At 41.5% G+C, this 20,473-nt stretch overlaps 1 protein-coding gene across 2 annotated transcripts in view; it reads left to right on the plus strand.

Annotated features, from left to right (window-relative positions):
- Positions 1-20,473, plus strand: part of Sh3rf2 (SH3 domain containing ring finger 2) — a 97,189-nt gene that overhangs the window by 58,711 nt on the left and 18,005 nt on the right. The window lies entirely within an intron of this gene.

Raw genomic sequence — 20,473 nt, forward strand, 5'->3', positions numbered from 1 at the left:
ATGATATAATTTATGGGTCCAGTTCCAATGTCTATCTCTGCATTTTTGCATTTTGTAATTTTTTTTTTTTTGATGCAAGCCCCTTGCTCTAAAATGATTAAGAATTCCAAGATGACAGTAACAGTTCATTAAGTAAAGTGATGGCCCCGAGTGACTACAAAAGTCACGCACGTATGGAACCAGCTTGGATGCTCTCACAGTGGGTACCTAATGAGGTAACAGGCACAGAGCTCTCAGTGTAAGGACGTCTGCCCATGTTAAGCTCCCAGTCAGCACTTGCTCTCTGTACTATTTTTACTTTTAACCCTGTACCCTGAGATGCCAAGAAGGGATAAGCCAAGGTGAGTTGCAGCAATCCAGAAGTTGAAGTATTTCCAACAGCATGTGGCTATTTAGGATGAAGGGCACTTTAAGAGATAAAGCAAAAAGGTATGAGGCAAGGTAATTAAGAAGAATGTATTGGGTGCTCAGCTAAAAAAACGCTCTTTGGAACCATGCAGGTGACAACTTGAAAGGACAAACTTCAACTTGCACTGATGTCTTCTTCTTTTTTTTTTTTAAGAAGCTGTAAATCTTGTTTTTAAACATGAATTTCTACCTTGGGATTAAATGGTTTAATTGGACTCTAATCCCTTTATAACAAGACACAGAAGGAGGAGAAAGTCAAGGGCTCCTCAAAGGCCTGTATGCTGGTCTGCAAGGAAAACAGTCACCTCCATTAGCACACTACATTATACCACCGTCTGAGTTGCTGAGAGTGTAGCCTCTCATGTAACTGGTGTAACTGAACCCCCCACTCCCCCACCTGTACTAATACTACTCTATCTCTCTCAATCCCTCTCTCCCTCTCTCTCTCTTTCTCTCACACACACCATACTCTTATTTTAAAAATTTTCTGACATGCATTCTAAATACATTTTTATAGTATATACATGCTTTGTGCACAGAGTTAATCTAACACACACACACACACACACACAAATGCATGAACACTCTAAAACAGGAACCTGATGACTCACATGAATCTGAAAAGTCAGACATTTCTAAAGCATTCTTTATATAGAGGCGGGGGAATATGAAGTACAGCCCACACTCTGTAAAAATAAGTGAGTGAGCTCAGCCATGAGTTGCCTCCTCCAAAGGTGTATCCAAGAGACATGTTCTTTGCGCCTTTGAAATCTTTATTCCTGGATGTTTACCTCATCTTCTAAGAAGACAAACCAGAATGGGAGAACCCCAGTAGTATTCCAAACAAATCTTCTTTTTTCCAAGTGTACAAAAAGAATGATAATTCCAAACCACAGCATTCGTGGGGAATCACTGGGCAGTGCCAACAGCTTTTTGTAGATACAGATGGCTGTAAATGGTGAATATTTCTGTATAGACAGCACAGGTGTTGTCAAAAATTCAGAAGACCCATGTACAAGCTCTATCTAAAGATAAGTGGGGCCATCGAACAAACTCTCTCTTCCATCTCCTTCCGTCTCTAACATTGTTCAAAGACTGGGTTGGGTCTAGCCCACCAATTTCTCCCTACCTTCCCCACCCCACACCCTTACACATGTTTAGACCCAAGTGGGTATTCAATAAGTCAAATGATCAAAATATTTTACTTAAGTATCTGGCCAGGTGGTAACATATACTTAGGGAAACCCAAAAGGGAGAATTTCTTTCTTGTAGCCCTCACAGATTACTGTAACTCAATTAATAAATACCCAGAGTATAATATACTAGTAACCTCCCTGTGGAGTGGGGGGTGGGATGGGAGGGGATGGGGGGCATGGGAGGGAAGGAGAGGGAACTGGGATCGATAAGTAAAATAAGAATATATATATATATATTAGTAACCATAGTGAGTGAGGAGATCCTGCTCCCAAACCAAGGCAATGATGATAGTCTAAAGTATTTTGAGACCTGTATGAGACAGATGGGTAGATAAATGATAGAAGCATGGTTGTATAGATAGATAAATGATAGATAGATGATAGAGTCAGAGAAGTAGTGATGATGCTTGTGGTAATGGTAGGTAACAGTTGATAGATGGAGGTAGATGATGAAGAAGAAGATAGATTAGATAGATAGATAGATAGATAGATAGATAGATAGATAGATAGATTAGATAAATAGAATACAGACAGATAGACATATAAATATACATTCAGCTAGACATTGGTAGATAGATACAGATGCATGATATAATCTGATAGGACAGATATGCCCTACTCTCCATACTACAAATGTGGTAAGAACCTGTGTGGGGAAGTTATAAAACCACTTTACAGCCAGGCCATGGTGTTGCACGCTTTTAATCCCAGCACTCAGGAGGCAGAGGCAGGCAGATCTCTGTGAGTTCTAGACCAGCATGGTCTACAAGAGCTAGTTCCAGGACAGCCTCCAAAGCCACAGAAAAGCCCTATAACAAAAAAAGAAAGAAAGAAAGAAAGAAAGAAGAAAGAAAGAAAGAAAGAAAGAAAGAAAGAATAAAAGGAAGAAAGAAAGAAAGAAAGAAAGAAAGAAAGAAAGAAAGAAAGAAAGAAAACCCACTTTACATCAAGGTAATTAAGGACCCAGAAGAAAAATGTTTTGGCCAAGTTCACATAGGAGGATTTCTTGACCTTAGTGCTAAGATGGTCATTTCACTGTACTGTCAGCAAAGACCACCTGGGCATCATAATTTAGCCAGTGTGGTTTATTGTAAGTTTACATCCTCTCTTCTTAGTTGTCTTCATTTGTCTTCTTTTTTACTACAAGACTTTCCATCACTCTCTTTTCCCCAAATACCTCCCAGTGGGGGAAAAAATCCCCATCACTTTTCCACCTAAAGGCTTTCACTGACTGCCACTTTGTTCCTTACACACTACTAGTTGTATCCAAGCATACATGCTGTGTGTTCCTAAGGGCATTAAGAAAAAGTTGTTACCAAGGAATCCCCAATCTGGAAAGGACTCAAGACTCAATGGAGACCAGGCTCTCTAAAGTGGGATGAGAACCCTGATGGTACCCACACTGCCTTAGGTGGGATAGGGACTCAGAAATTAGAAACACAAAAGAATAGGCTGAATAACCCATTCCTTTTACACTGTTCCATGGCATGTTCCATGGGGTGTTTTAGGATACCAATCTATCTATAACACCTCCCAAGGACTGGCTACTCAGGAATAGCCAATAAATAAGGAAAAAGAGAAAAAAAGCCTCTGATCCTGTAGGAAGTTACTGCCTCACTTCTAAGCCGAGAAATACTGGTGTTTCTACTTTGGTATGTAGTAGTGACTCCCCGAGTCTTATAAGTGATATCAATTTTATGCCCACAGAAGGAAAGATAGAAAAATGTTTGGATATTTGGTTTAAATTTTCTGTATTTAAAGAACAGTACGTTAATGAAGGTACATTTGTAGACGTGAAAAAATAACTATAATGGTGGGTACCATACAGATTAGATCGTGCTGGCCCCAAGTGAGTACATGAACAAGCAAAGCATACACACATGGTGGTCCTGGAACTCACCGTGTAGACTACACTGCATTTGAACTCACAGAGATATGCCTGCCTCTTGCTCCCAAGTGCTGGGATTCAAATGCACCACTATGCCCTGCCAAGGATAATTGAGTATTATTCCTTTATGTGATTATGTAGTAAAAGGTCCGGGAAATTTCTTTTAGGGAGGTTGTAAAACATATCTAGCTCCCACCAACAAGATGAAAGGAGGTTGAATAATAAGTCATTTTACAAATTCAGCATAGAAGTCATCTGAGTTAAGTGTCCCAGTTCCCCCTGTGAAGAAATAAGGCTAGGGTTACCCAAGGCTTCATTACATAATTGTTACCTTCACACCAAGAAACCAGGGAGAGGGATTGCATTCTTTTCATTGTCTTTGTGTTTCCTTACCTGTAGGAAACCACTTGCCAGTCCTATGTAGACTCAGCAGGACTAACCTCAAAGATACACTGCACCTATGGGCTGGAAAGCATTGTACTTGACCATGACTCAAAGTCAGATCTGAGCACTTGGAGCAGGTTCTGTGGAACCTTTGAAGGAGAAGGTCTTGGTACTAACACACTTGGCCTTGAGGAGATCCTGGGGATTCTCTCTAGGACCATTACCTGGGAAGGGTGCCTCCAAAGGAGAAAGAAAACATAAGTCCATATCCATTCTATGGGTGTCTCATCTTCCATTAGAGTCTTTCAGCCCAACCTGGTGCTCAGGGCTGCATGAAAGTATTTGGGTATTAAGATGATTTTCCCCTTGAATTGTCCATCAGTCTGTCTGTCTCTCTCAATGCAAATTTATGCTTAATATTCTTAGCTCACCCCACACTCTAAGATAATTTACAGAGATAAATGACACTAATGTTCCTAAGTTACTATTTCCCCCCATATAAATTTCATTCATTCCACAATTTTCCCTCAACAAATTCACATTCACAAATGATGTTTGTAGATCACATTAGAATTATGTAGTCTGCCCAAGAGGTGGTGGCGTATGCCTTTAATCCCAGCACTCAGGAGGCAGAGGTGGGCAGATCTCTGTGAGTTAGAGACCAGCCTGATCCACAAGAGCAAGTTCCAGGACAGCCTCCAAAGCCACAGAGAAACCCTGTCTTGAAAACAAACAAAAAAAAAAATTGTGTAGTCTTGAGGAATTGTATGAAGAAAGAAGAAAGTTTGGGTTGAATGGACACCCTCCATCAAACATTCTAGTCTTCATGGGTATTTGAAATATGTTTGTTAACTTTTTGAGAACAAAAGTTAGGTAGAGATATTTCCTTAAATTATTCTCATGAATTATTAGTTAATAATGCCTTAGATGGAGATCACTAGGAAGGAACCAAGGCCCCTCCTGTCTCTGTTCCACAAGAGCCCACAGAGTGAAGGACAACCATTGGCCAAATAGCAATCAGTGCTGAGAAGAGAAGCCATGCCAGCCTTGAAGCTAGGCCCCTCTCCTCATCCCAGGCTGAGGCTTTAGACAAGTCAGTAACCATGTTAGCTACAGTCTCCCATCAAAAACAGAGCATGTTTGGGGTTGGATGATGTGGGAGCTTGTTCCTGGAGAAAACTGATTCTTCCTCTCTCAGTGCCATTGACCATCCTTCATCTGGGGATGGAACCATGTAGAATCTCCCCTGTCCACATTGGACAGACGGCCTGTTGAGATTTTCATGGGTGTAGCTATCCAGTCCAATGGGCTCAGCCCTGGACATGTGTACATTCAAGCAAGGCTAGATGGTTTCCATAAGTATTATTTATACACAGAGAGAGAGGAAGAGGTATAGATGTGACAATAATAAAGGAGATATCATGAATTTTGTAGGGAAGTTGGGGGGAACATGGGAGGAAACCAAGGGTATAAGGGGTAGGAATAACGTAGACTGGTTGTTGCTCATGTATAAGGTTCTCAAAAAAGAAAAAAATAAAATAATTAAAATATTTAATTTTTACTACATACTCTTGATTTACAAGGTTGTTTAGAAAATCAAAAGATGGTAAATATAGATAAGTACTTGGCTCTTAGTTTTATTTTTCAAATCTTCTTAGTAATAACTTTCCATATTTCTGTCTAATCTTTGTTATGGATTTTTAAATTTTTTTACAATGAAAATTTTCAAATTTATATAAAAATTAAAAGGATATTATAATGAGCCTACTCAGGCCCATTTCTTCCCCTACTCTTTCTCCACCCAACTCCTTCATTGACTAAATCAAAGCCCTAACTTCAGGTCAAACTATCTATTGTAACTGTGTCTTTTAAGATATTTTAGCACTACCATAATATTATCAAACAGCAAACAACTTTGTCTTTTATATTTTCTTTTTTGTGTGGCGGGGGGATTTTGAGACAAGGTTTCTCTGTTTACAACCCTAGCTTTCCTGGATCTAGCTCTGTAGACCAGGCTGGACTCGAACTCACAGAGATCCGCCTGCCTCTGCCTCCCAAATGCTGGATTTAAAGGTGTACACCACCACTGCCTGGTGTCTTTTATATTTTCAATATCCCATATTTGCAGTTTACTTTTGCCTTATAAAAATTCTCCTCAGTTGATTTATGCAAAATAGATGCAGATGAAGTAAACACTTTTCATTGGCTTGATACATTCCCCACATTTATTTTACTCTATACACTAAATGATCTCCTCATCCCTCATATTTTACATGATTTTTGGAGGTTTTTCTTTTTTTTCCTTTTGTAAACATGTCATTTGTCCTCCTGAATTCAAAAACATCTGGATATTGGCCCTTGCATCTTCATAGTGGTTTTTGATTTTTGTTTGCTTTGTTTTGTTTTGCAACAGTATTTCATACAGTCCATGTTTCAAGGTTTACCCATATAAGCAGCCAATATTAGTACTTTATTCCCTTTTATTGCCAAATAAAATTCCAGTGTATAGAAATGCCATAAGATTTAGTCTACCCAATCATCACCCGGTAGGCATTTGAATAGTTTCTATTTATCTGTTATCAATAATATGCTAGGAGTATGTATGTGAAAGCTATTGTCTAGATACATTTTCACATGCATGTAAACCTAGGAATGGAGCTGATAGTTCGTACAGGGGCTCTCTTTCACAAAATTCTGTTTGCAAAACTCGCAACTATTTTCCAAAATGAATGCACATTTTACTCTTCCACCAACACAGCACAATGGTTCCAATTTTTCCAGTTCTTACCAACTTGTCTTTCCTGTCTGTCTTAGGGATTATAGCCACTCTGGTGTATGTGAAGTATAGTATCTCATTGTAAAATTTTGTTTCTATATGTTTGATCTTCTGGGGTTTTGCTTTTTGTTTTGAGGCAGGATCTCACAGGTTGGCCTTAAACCCTCTATCCTCCTGCCTCAACCTCCCAAAAGCTGAGATTACATATCCATGTCACTGTGTCTTACTGCAGTTTTGATTTGAAGTTCTCTGATAATTAATGACATTAGGCATGTGTTCATAAGTTGACCAAACAAGTATTCTTTGGATTAAGGCCTATTTGTGTGTATTGTCTGTATTATAATTGGACTATTTGTCACCTTTTAATTGAGTTGTAAAAGAGTTTTCTACATGTTCTACAAAAAGTCCTAGATCAAATATATGATTTGTAAAATTTTTCCCATTCTGTTGGTTGCCTTTCCACTTTCTCCATGATATTCTTTAAAGCACAAAAAAAAATGTTTCCATTATGACAGTGTCTAATTTATCTTCTTAAACTATTGTCTAACCAAAATTTAATATTTAACCTTATTTTTCTTCCATTGTGTTTTACAATTTTATCTTTTACACTTGTGTCTAGGTCCTAAGTGCAGTTGATTTTTGTATATGTTGTAAGATTGGAGTTCAAATTCACTCTTATATAGATATCTAGTTGTCCCAGCAGTATTTATTGAAAAGACCATACATCCCCATTTTGTTAACTTGACATTCTTGTTAAAAATTTAAATACTTACCACAACACATCAAAAGGCTTGGAATTTTTATTGCATCTCCTTTCAAATTAAAATGTGCTCATATTGAGATGGCACTAGCCCGCTCCATTAGTTATCAAACTCCCCATCAGTCTTCCTACCTAATGATTTGAGCATCATTTCATTCTGGGTGGCAAAATGGTGACATTCCAAATCTATCCTTCCTGCTTGTTTTCTTTTTAAACTGCAACACTTCTGTAATGTTGACTTCTTCTTCCAAGAGCACCTTATGTGTCAGATAACACACAGAGAGCTTTCCCTGGGATGCACACCACATCCTACTCCTGTGTGTCAGAAGCTCATGGACCAGGGACTCCAGAGCTCATATCCTTGATCCTCATTTTTTTCCTGAGCATTCTCTAGCTCAAAAACAGGACTCATTTCTCACCCATGTCCTGCCTGGCATGTTTGTCATAACTGAACTGCTAACCCTTTTTCCACTAGTTGATGCCAGCTGGATTAATATTGCCCTAGCTGTCTGTGCCAATCTCCTTGTTTACATCCTTATCATTGCCCTCGGGCTGGCCCAAGTGCCCCAGGTTTCTTGGCTATGTGTTCACTCCTTTACCCTCTCCAAGGTCTAGTTTTCACACTTGAGCCAAGACTAGGAGAAGAAGGCCTGAGCTTGTGCAATCTGGAGAAAGAAATGACTTCAAGGTTGATGTAGGAATGAGTGATGACCTTTATTTTCCAAATGTGGGTTCGCATACTAGAATTGTGTTGCTGTGTCCAGAAGCACAAAGGAACATAAATCAAAGTATATAGGCTGCAGGTACATACACTGAGAAAGCTCTCACGTCTCATAGTGAGTCACTAGGCTCTGCATAGTGAAAGCATTAGAGCTGTGCTTCTCAGCCTTCCCAATGCTGTGACCCTTTAATACAGTTCCTCATGTCAAGGTGACCCCTGACCATAAAAATATCTTAGTTTCTACTTCATAACTGTAATTTTTCTATGGTTATGAATTGCAATGTAAATGTTTTTTGAGGCTAGAGGTTTACTGGATGGAGTCATGACCCATGGGTTGAGAACCACTGCACTAGAGGAACCTGTGCATTTGTAACTATTGTTTTGGTTTGATTTCCAATTTCTCTTATACAGAAAGACTGATAAGTCTTAAAAGCAAAAGATTTGACTCTGTCAGAGCTTCCGAGCTAGGTAACATTGAACTGATAGGATGAGCCTCGGTGTTCTCATTTGCAAAATGGACTCTTTACATGAAACGTCTCTACAAGGGTCTGCAGGAGCTCCACAAGCTGCCGCCATTGTTTTTCCCCAAAGCAGAGCTTTCTGGATGTCATTGTAAGACTCAAGAGATACCCAACAACTGCTAGAGAAAGAGGGAAGGGGACCTCAATCTCGTTTTGCTTATAAGAAAACTGGCATGAAGTGGTCCTTCCTTAACAGACTCAGGCCTCCCCTACTTAACAGCGCATTCTTAAGACTGACATGGAGGAGCTGCTCCCTCTGTGTAGTTAAGGATGGCCCTGGTTGGGCTTCCTTCTCTCAGCGGCTCACACACACCTTCACAGACAGTCCCATCTGGTTGTGTTCCTGCCGCTGCTACACTGTGCTCAGCCTCGAGATAAAGATCGGGAAGGATGCTTCCCTGAGACAAAAGAGTTGTGCAAAACCCTGGGCTTTGGGATCACAGAGATCTGAGGAGGGATTTCACTGTTTTTACATCCTTGGTTTTCCATGTACAGGAGACAATGACCTGGGTTTAGCAATGGGAACTGACCCAGTGAGTGTCCCTCTGTTGTTATTGGGTCAAACCAAGAAGCTAGAAGCATCCTCTCCCTTCACCTCAGAGCTAACCTGTATAGACCAGCCTCGCTGGGGTGAGAGTCCTCAGAGCAATGACCTGCTGGAGTTGCAGTGTGAGGGCTTCCAGAAGCTCCTTTGTTTCCTTCACAGGCAGTGATCATTCCAAAAGTGCAGGAGTCTAGTTTGGTATTCTGTCCACGTGTCCCCTGGCACAATTCCACTCACTAAGCTCAGACCCTCAGCTGTAATTCCACATAAACCTATGCAAGGAAAACCAAAAATACACACAGGAGAAAAGACTTTGGGAAAAGGAGATATAGACTAAGGTACAGCCAGCTCCCTAGCCACCATTCTACAGACACACACATGCATACACACACACACACACACACACACACACACACACACACACTCCTTTTAGCTTGTCTATGACTCCTGTCCTCAACTCTTGAGTGTCCTAAGCCAAGAGCGAGCACTACTGTGTACCAAACACTTAAGTCACACACGGGTGACATGGCAAACAAGCCATTTGATCACTGCACATAAGGAAGCTCCAAGCCAGCAAGGTAGACACATACTAAAGTATTAAATAATGGTTTTGTGGTTTTAAAGTATGAAAAGTGCTGTAAGCTTTGAGGGTGAGGCATGAAGAAAATCTGAGGTGAAGGGTCCACCTGGTCTGGGAGGCAAGTAGGTTGCTTCGGGGAAGCAGGGTTCAAGTGAAGACTTAGAGGTCATAGCAGACAAGAGGTCAGGGTCCTGCTGCAGCTTTCCCTGCCCAGCATCCAGTCTCCACACGCTGCATGGCCCCTGGTGTATGGTAACTGCTGTATACTTCCAACCCCAGCCCTGCCCCACTCCCCAAGGTCCTCTAGAGAAAACCTCTCTGGTTTCTGGTGACTAAAGCAGGTTTGGTAATTAACCTTGCTTGCTTCCCTGATTCAGCACTTCTCCAGTGAGTGGTTAAGCTTTATTTACATCATCACTTGGCCCAGTTAATCCTGGCTGGTGAACCACTGAAGAGACCCAACCCTGTCTGGGTGAAAGAGGGAGTGGCCCAGCCTGCATCTCAGCATTTTCACAGAGATTCTTGAACTCTGAGGCTGAGTGCAAGGCTCACTGGCATCCAATGGAGGCTCATACTCACACACCTTCCCCCTGTGGAACTGGTCACCTTCTTGTGGCAATAAAAAAAAAAGTCTCCAGATGCTGTCAGACATCCCCTGAACCCCTGAACATATAAAGCATAGATCAGACATGTGACCATGTGTGGACACAGTGGCCTGTCTGAATACTCCTGCAAGCCATGCTTACCAAACACACACCGAGAAACCATTGCGGCTTTGGAGGAACCTAGAAATTTCCAAAGGTGGGGCAAATAGGTTTGTCAGTGTCATGCCCCTGGTGCAAGCAGATGACCCAAGGCCTGAAAGAAGCTGAAAGAATCTAGAAACTGAGTCATCAGAATAGATCTGCTCTCCACTTCCACTCAACCCAGAGGAAAAGGGACTCATGTTGTGACAAATCCAATGTTATAATCAGTCCTAAATACCACCCCCCACCTATAGATGTTGCTAATAAATAAATAAATAGCATTGCTTCCATTTTTAAATAAAGGAACTGCAACCCAATAATTAGCTCAAAACCATTCAGTAGGTACCCTTCAAGCATTGGATCAGAAGCCCATCTTCCCTGCACCAGCAGCAGAAGTGAGAATCTCAACTGTCGACAGAAGTGGTTTAAGAATGGTTCTTAGGAAGTAGACAGGCATGGTGAAAAGAAATACTGGGATTGGTTAGTAATGTCTGTCATGGCCCAGACAAATGAAATGAGGCACATATGTCCTTGGGACGTGGCTATAATCTAAGATTCCACAATTCTACAATCATTTTATTTGTCATTTTGAGGTGGCTGTAAGGAGTTAGGGGTACATCCAAGTTTGTTTAACAAACAAGCTACTCTGTGCAGGTCTTCTTCAAGAGAAGAGTTTCTATGCAGGGCAAAGGAGGGGCCTGACTTTCTACTGTCTCCATAGAAAAGCAAAACCTGTTCTCCATCACAGCCCTTGTGAACAACTTAGCAATTTTACTTTTGGTAAGCAACAATAGTCTAAGAAAACAATAGAGCAAATTCCAAGAAAATGGGGCATTTTTGTTCATTTTTTTAAAATGTCTTATTGTATTTCAAAGTCCAAGTATAAGAGACAAAATAACCAACCCTTCTCCCTCTCTTCTCACCTCAAACAATCAAGCAAGAGGTGGGAAATTGGACTGCCCAGTGCATAGTAAAACCTGCATACACAGCAAAGAATGCTGCAAACACCAGTGGATTTGTTTCCAAGACATCCGTCCCATGCTGACTGCTAGGAAGGGCACTGAAAACAGAAAGGCCAGGGACAGAAAGGAGACAAAACTTTACTCCTGGCCTGGCTCCGCTCAAGTGTTTGCCTATGTTCCTGCCCCTTTCCTCAAAGCCTTCTGTTCTCCCTAAGGCAGACTGGCTGAGAACCCTTGCTGTCATTAAACTTCTGTTCACAAACACAGTGGGCCTGCCACGTGCCAGCTATTTATCCATCTGGGTACAAGTCACAGGCATGGCTACATGCAAGCTTGGAAGTGCAGTTAGGAAACAATCCCTAGACAGATGTGAGCAGATGTGCACTGGATCAGAGAGAGTCTGCTGGTTTAGCAGCTCACCTGCCTTGGCTCAAATGGCAGAGCACAACTGGGAACTGCCTGGCCTTCATTCCTGAGCCTGGCATTAGACACTTTGCAGCCACCACCGTAAAGAAAGCAGTCTCCAGGGAAGGACTGTCCACCCACTGTTGCACTTGCAAATCACCTTCCGCTCATCTGTTTATTTGACCTAAAACAATACTGACAACCCACAGCCTGTGGGCCAAGTGCTGCCTGCTCCCTGGTCTGAAACAGGGTCGGAGATGGGGAGTGGGTGTCAAAAGAGTAGCACTGTAGGAAAGGCAAGAATTATCTTTCGTTTTCAGTGTTCAAAAGTAAAATTTATTGTCCCACAGGTAAGCTCACTCTCTGAATATTATCCTTGGCTGATTTCACACTACAATAATAGAGTTGGGTGATTTTGACTAAACTCAATGTAAAGCAGAGAATACTTGCTCTGATACTTTATAGGAAAAAAAATTGGGTAGCCCTGAGCCTTGATCTTTCTTTTATAAGGCTTTGTGAGCATGTGTGTCTGGTCACTTTGAGCCCTGTAGGGAGGAAGGAATACTGAATGCACAGCCTGACTATACATGCTCTCTTACCTCCTACCTTGTTTGGGAGTTTGTCTTAGTGCTGTCTTACAGCTTTTAACTTCACAAGGCCAGGGTAACTGGTACCCTCCACCATTCCTGGATTAAGCCTGGTAGGGCAAGAAGCTTATTAGTAAGTGTAACTTGCATACACAAATGGACAAATGAAGCCTCTTGAATGTATCTGTGCCTCTTTGTGTGAGCAAGAGACAGAATGAATAAACCCTTCAGTGATGGAGGGGTTCAATAAAATATGCAGATGAGTGTGTGAGTGAGGAAATTCTTGCTAGGATGAGAAATTGAATAAGAAACACATGAATGGAGGAGAGCAGTCTCTAGGGTGGACAAGTGACAAATGAATGTAGGCTCTATGGGGTACTCACCAGAGACAAGGGTGTTGGCACCACATTAAACTGATTTCATCGTTCTGCTCATCCTGGCAATCTTGGCTTAATCAATACCCTCCCTTGAGGACAGTATGTCCATGCCTTTAATGATTTAATATTTATTTGGTCCCTGTCCCCAAAAGGGAAAAGTCACCTGTAGCCCCTGGGCCCTAGACCAGGCCATCATGCTCCCTAGAGTACAGCCTCCCTCATACAGGAAGATTATGTTCCCAACCCCAGTTCTTTCCGTGTACATCTGTGAATGGTACAGACTCCAAAAGGCAAGGGACTTCTCAAAAGTACACATTTCAGGTACAAGGGGCGGGGAGCTGTGGATGGATTCCATAGCCAAGTTCATTGTAACCAGGTAGTAAAGCAGAGTCAAAAAGGAAAGGCCATCAGAAACATTTCTCATTAACTCTCCATCTCCGGTTCCTTTAGAGGAAGAATTTCATTAGCCTCTGTCCCTTCTACTTGTGTTTGTTGTGTTCCCTGAGCTCTTACTGTGCAGGTACCATGAAGGCAGAGGCATGCACAGGAAATCCCCTGGGGATTTGTTAGGAAGAAGTGAAACAGCCTGGAAAGCTAATCCAGCTTCTGCTCCAACCAGCTTCCAGGACATAGTCCCTTACCCTATGGTAGACCTAGTCCAACTGATGTCAAACTGCACCAGTGACCATCAGCATGCCTCTTGCCCTCTTTAAGGCTCCAGATTAAAATGTCCTTAAGGTCTATTCCAGCTCTCACATACTATAATTCTAAGACCAGATGCTGTGGCTGGAGATACGGCTCAGTGGTTAAGACTACAAGGACACCTGAGTTCAGTTCCAGTACCCACATTGTATGGCTCACAATCACCCGTAACTTAAGCTCTAGGGCCTCTAACATCCTCTTTTAGCCTCCATGAGCACCTACACACACACACACACACACACACACACACACACACACACACACACATTCACCCACACACAACATACATGTATATAAATAATAAAATATATTTTAAATGATAAACCCAAGGGCCTTTGGTATTTTGAGGTTCATGTAATTAATAACAGCCAAAGGCCCTTGGCCACAACTCTTAAAAATAATATTTAACTATTAAACAGGGGATGACCATTTAACCTGGCCATTGGCCTTGAGCAAAGTAGCACTAGATATGGTGACATGTTTCAACCAGTGAGCATTGTGTGTGAACCAACCCAAATGCTGTGACTGCTCTGCCTCAGGCTCAGCCTGTCGCCCATGCCTTGTGAAACCCATAAAGTGCACTCATAAAGCCTGCAGGAGAAAGAAGGCTGGGAAATTTCTCAAATGCTTTTGTAGGACTCTCCGAAACTGGGCAAACCTGTCCTGGCTCAGCCTAGCGAATAAGGAAAAGGAGAGCTGATGAGGCTGTTGCCTGTGGTTCCTGTCCTCACTGTTTGCCTGTCCCCTGAAAATGGTCCAGCCCTATCATGGGCATGCTTGACCCTACCTCCAAAACACAAGTGCTGCCTTAGACATTTCAGGTGGGACTAAAACCACATACTCTGTGTCAGATTGTTCAAGTTCAGATCCTGCCTTTGCTGACTACCTGGCCCTGTGGCCCTGGACAAAGTATTATTATGTATGTTTGCTTTAGCAATCTTGTCAGCAAAATGAGAATGAGGAAAAAATAGTAGCACTTAGTTTGGAATGCTAGAGGAGAAGAGACAAGTAAATCCTTGGGGCTTCCTGGCCAACAAGCTTAGGCTATTGGGTCAGCTTCAGACCAAAGAGAGATCCTGTCTAAAGGAGAAGTAGGGTGTAGTTTCTGAGGTATGACATCCAAGTGTGACCTCAGGCCTCCACATGAGCATTTACGAACACCCACAAACATGCACTACACAAACACACACTTGTCGTTTTTTCACTTACTATAAAGATTATATGATAAAGTACTTAGGAATGTGTAGCCTCTACTGAATATTCTGTGAACACGAGCTCTTGCGGTGGGTGCATTCTCAGAAAATTGTTTTGGTCCCTCCCATTTTATCTCAATGAGATTACAGAGCCCTTAAAACAAGGGAAGTGTTCCTTTCTTTTCAAACCCTTTTCATTCACAGATGACCTCAGACACTCAGAACATTTGCCCAATAGAAGGTGTCAGACATGCCCAAATGATGCTCTGTTTTAGAAAATGCCAGTCTATCTGAATCCTTAAGCACAGGACCAGGTCCACCATTGAGGGAAGTAATGCCTGTGTTTGTGGGAAATCGTTCGTTGGGAAAAGAGGCCAAGTTAGGAAATACCAAGGCAAAAATTAAAAACAAAAAGCAACACTACCTAGCTTCCAATATAACTCAATTTTCATGTGTTGCCAAATCCTTAATGCCAATGGAAGAAAGAACTGGGTGAGAGGAGCCATCTCTTCACTGGCTTACTCATCATCTGTCCTGGGTGGTTTAGACACCAATCTACCTGGGAGAACTGGGTGACCACCTGTGGGGTGCTGATATGCTCTGAAAGCCAGGGTACAAAGAACAAAATTATCTATCTGTTGTATGAATTTCTTCCTCTTTACTCAGGTTAATGTTTTCATGCCTTTTTAGCACAATGAGATTTAAAAAAAAAAAAAAGCATTAGAATTTTTGGAAACAGTCTGAAATATTTCAGGCTCTTTATCCCCCATCAGATACAGAAGAACTCTAGAAGGTAAGAGGTAGCCATTGTCCAAACATCCTGGGGCTCTAAGCTTGTGTGGTTGACTCAGTGACAGAAAAGGAGCAGAAGTTTACCTACAAGTTTACCTAGGCAGGGCCTGTGGACATACAGGATAGCCATTTCAAGCTTCTTAAATACAGTTAAAAACATGGAGAACAGGCCTCTCTTGCTCTGCGGAGTCACACAAAACCACCTCATGCTTCCATAAAGGGGCTTTAAGAGATGGCTTTGAAGAAAATGCTAAAAGTCCTTCTACACATATACTCTGAGCTTGTGTGTAGAGAGGGTGCCAGGATGTGGATGAACCTTGCATCCATGCTCTATTAGTCCCAGGAGAAGGAACGATTATTTCAGGACCAAGCAAGTTCTCAGCCTGAGTATGAGGTATTTTTTAATGGTCTCCCATAAAATAATTCAAAGAGGAAAGCTGTCTTACCACCAAGAAGGTATCAGGCAGCTTCAGTTTACCATGGAAAAGCTATGTTTATGATTTCTAAGGCCATGAGCGTATGTTTATTGAGGGAATTCAATTGCACCCAGGGACAGCTGGTTTGATGATGTGGGGAGTCCTGGATGTTTCTTTCCCTCTTATATTTTTCAAGGGATGGTGGAGTGAGGGAAAGAGTCCTACTATGTGGCACAGGCATGCTTCAAAATCTCAACCCTCCTCATGCCTCACCTCCCATGTGCTGGGATGACAGGCACACATACCAGACATGACCTGCTTCTTTTCTCTCTAAACAACATCCTCAGCCTTGTTCTTCTAATAACCTTAAAGAAGTGTTATTGTTGGGTTTTTTTTTTAAACTTGATAGTCAATAAACAATACAAATAGTAAAATTTGTAAAGATCGCATAGATGGTATTGTCAAAGGATGTCTGGGCTCTCTGAATTTCTCCCTCACCTCCCTCCCCAAAAAATTTAACAAACTTTTCTTAAATTAACTTTGATTTGCTCCTCCCCCAACTGTCTGTCCTGAAGTGAGACTCTTAAGACTTATAAATTCGACACGTCATCATAGAAAAACCTGTTAAAGTTCACCTGAATCAGATGAAAGAAATAAGGAACAGACAGGTCCACTTGCCTGTGGTTAAAAAAAAAAAAAAACAGAGAAATCCCATTCCCTAAGGATCTGAATTCAAAACCAGTTTCTACAAAAAAAAAAAAAAAATGTTGTAAATGTTGTGTTGTCTCTTGACTGGTTTGGCCATCCAACTCTCCATGGACAGCCCTTCCACTCATACCCTGCACCTCCTCTACACACACACACACACACACACACACACACACACACACACACACTCACACTCACACACACACACACTCACACACACTCACACTCACACACACACACTCACACACTCACACTCACACACACTCACACTCACACACTCACTCACTCACACACTCACACACACTCACACACACACACACACACACTCCCAATTTACCCAGGAGATCTTGTCTTTTCTCCTTCCTAGGTGGATACATATGTTTCTCTTAGGCTCCTCTTCATTACCTAGGTTCTCTGGGGTTGTAGACTGTAGGCTGGTATAAAATAAAAGTAAATAAAAATGGAAAGAAAATTGATTCCACTACTATATCATGTTATCAAACCTATGTGACGTTTTAAATCGTACAGAGAAAATATAATATGGAAAAATAATATATGGAAATGTTTGATAGAATTCTGTATCTGTTCATTATGTGCTAGAAGATTTATCAAGTAGGAATAAAATCCTTAACAGATTCAGTGAGAAGTATCTATCAAAAATCTGCAGCAAATAACCTTGTTTAATGATGAAATGTTGGACTCATTGCTGTGATGGTTAGAACAGGACCCTGCCATGTTTCTGATCAACCCTATCTAGGGGCCTGGCCAGCAGACTTTAAGAAGTAAAGGTTAAATATTTCAAAGAAATTTGTCACTATATGAAGATTATATTATTGTCTCTATAGAAAACTCAAAATAATCCAGACTAATGCATTGGGAATAGGTATGCCATTATCAAGCTTACTAGTCTCAAATATATTTATAAACACATTTCTATACACCAAAACAAAAGGAAATTAATTTTCTTTTGATTTTTGTTTGCTTGTTTGTTTGAATCCTTGTTTGCTTGTTTCAGTGTCTCTGTCTAGCTCAGGCTAGGAGGGAGGGAGGGAGAGAGGGAAAGAGGGAGGGAGAGAAGGAAGGGAGAGAGAGAAAGAAAGAGAGAGAGACGGTAGGAGGGAGGGAGGGAGGAAAGAAGGGAAGGAAGGAGAGAGAAAGGAAGAAAGGAAGGAAGGAAGGAAGGAAGGAAGGAAGGAGAGGAAAAGAGGAGATGGAGGGATAGGAAGAGAGTTAAGGAGATGCTCCAGCTGGCCTTCAATCATAATCCTTCTATCTTCCTGAGTGCTGGGATTATAGGTATGTGCCCACATTTCAATATCTTAAAGTTGTTGTTCTCCCCTCTCCGAATTTATCCACAAATTCAACACCTCTAGAGTTCGTTTTCATGAAACACAAACCATAACTTCAGAAGGAGCAATGAAAAGCCAGGGGCTAAGAGACTTCTAAACAGAAGAGGAGGGGTTTGTTTGGGGCAAGGTTTGAGGCCTGCTGATCAGTTATTTCTGCTTCTGTTAAAACTAAGTCAGATCCATGTTAATACTTCGCTCCAGATTCTTTTAAGCCAATAGAACATGCTAGAAAACCTGGAAACAGACAGTATGAAGATGTGATTTATGACAAACAACTCCACTGATCAGAAGGGAAGCATGAGCTCTGACGCTGGGCTAATTGGATATCCATGTGGGGAAAGAATGAAATTGGATTCCTCCCTCATCAAAAATCAATTCCCTGTGGACTAAAGAACTTATATATGAAACATAAAACTATAAAACTTTCAGAAGGCAATGTAGAAGCGTCCCTCACAACCTTGAGATTAAAAGGCACCTTAGCCAAGATTTTTCAAAAGTGAGAACTGTACGGGAAAATATTATATAATTACTTCAGTCCATCAAAAGATACCAGGGAATAAAAAAAAAAATACAAGTTACAAGAGATTTATATCTAAAACTAATAGAATTTCACAACTTAATGTGAAAATAATAAATAACCCAAAAGCTTTGGAGAGAGAAAGGATACAAACAGGTATTTCATGTAATAAGAATGGTTGGTAAACATTTGAAAACAGGGGACATGAATAAACTCAAATTCATTGGCATTTCAGAGACATGAATATAAAACCACAATGAGTTAGCATTTCACACCACCACATGAGCAGATACTAAAGAGCTGAGTCTTACCTCATGCTGGCATGATTCTCAAATAACAGGAATTGTCATTAGTTGCTGGCAGACGTGTAAATTGTTACAGCCACACTGGGAAACAATTTGTTATTACCTAATAAAATTGAACAGTCTCTACCCTACGGCCCATCAATTCCATTCCTAGGTGTATATCCTGGAGAAACTCTTGTACATGGGCACAGGGGACATGTACAAGAATGTTCTTAGCAACACTGTTCATAACAGCCCCAAACTAAAAGCTGCCCAAATGACATATAAACAGTAAAATAGTCCCATGGTGCTATATTTCTGCCATGAAATATGAGACAGGAGCCACACACAGAAAACCTTCTTGTCACAGGGTGCACTTATTGCATGTTTGTTTATATGATGTTCACATCAAACAAAACAGAGACACCCATGCAAGGATGTGTGCCAGAGTGGGATAAACTACACAGAAAAGCCCAGAAATGATTAGCACACATTTTAGCGCTATGGTTACCTCTAGTGAAATGGTTCTCAACCTTCCTACTACTGCGACCTTTTAAAACAGTTCCTCATGTTGTGACCACCCGTCATAAAATTATCTCGTTGCTACTTTATAACGACTTTATTTTGCTACTGTTGTGAAGCATAAGTACATGACATGCAGGTACTCTGATATGCAACCCCCAAAGGGTTGTAACCCACAGGCTGAGAACAGCTGCTCTAGAGGGGGCGGGGTGCCATGTGGTTATTGAGAAAGATACAGAGTTGCTAAGTACTATATCCAATTTCCATTTGAATTCTGGGTTGAGTGGTATGGATCACCCATATTATTTATAAGTGATGCATAAAATGATATACCCACTTGCTGTGTACATGATGTATTTATGGTTTAGATTTTTAATGAGAATAGAAGTTAGCAAGAAAGAGGTGAGAAGTGACAGAAACAGCATGACCAAAGAGATCGCATGGCTGAGATGAAGAGCGGAGTAGAGGCAGGTGTGGTAGTTTGACCAAGCATAGCCCCCATAGACTCACATATTTAAATGTTTAGGGAGCAGTATTAGGAGGTCGTGTAGTCTTGTTCATTAGAGGAAGAGTGTCACCGGCAGTGGGCCTTGCCGTTTCATATGCCCAAGCCAGGCCCAGTGGCTTGCCCTCTTCCTGCTGCCTTCAGATCAGTTGTAGAACTTTGTTACCATGCCAGCACCATGTCTACCCACATGCTGCCTTGCTTCCTGACATGACGATGATGGACTAAACCTCTGAACCTGTAAGCCAGCCCCCAGTTAAATGTTTTCCTTTATAAGAGTTGCCATGGTCATGAGGTCTCTTCACAGCAAGTTGGTACCAGGACTGTGGGATAATGCTGTGACAGACTTGACAGTGTTTTGCGGAGGACTGTAAAAGGACTTGGGAACTTTGGAGCCATTCAGTATTGAGAGTTCAGTGAGCTGTTTTGTCAGAGAGTTGAAGACAAGAATGTTGAGAGCAGTGCAGACAATGAAGGCCTGGTTTGCGAAGATTCTACCCAGCCATCTGTGGCTCTGGCTAGCTAGGACTGAAGAATTGGCTGTGATTGTCTGGAGACCAGAATCACTAATTTACCTTTGTTTTGCTGGTATAATTGATGCTGGTCAGCTGGAGCTGAGAAATTAGTGAT

This window comes from Phodopus roborovskii, unplaced genomic scaffold, assembly GCF_943737965.1.
Source record: "Phodopus roborovskii unplaced genomic scaffold, PHOROB, whole genome shotgun sequence".
NCBI lineage: Eukaryota > Metazoa > Chordata > Mammalia > Rodentia > Cricetidae > Phodopus > Phodopus roborovskii.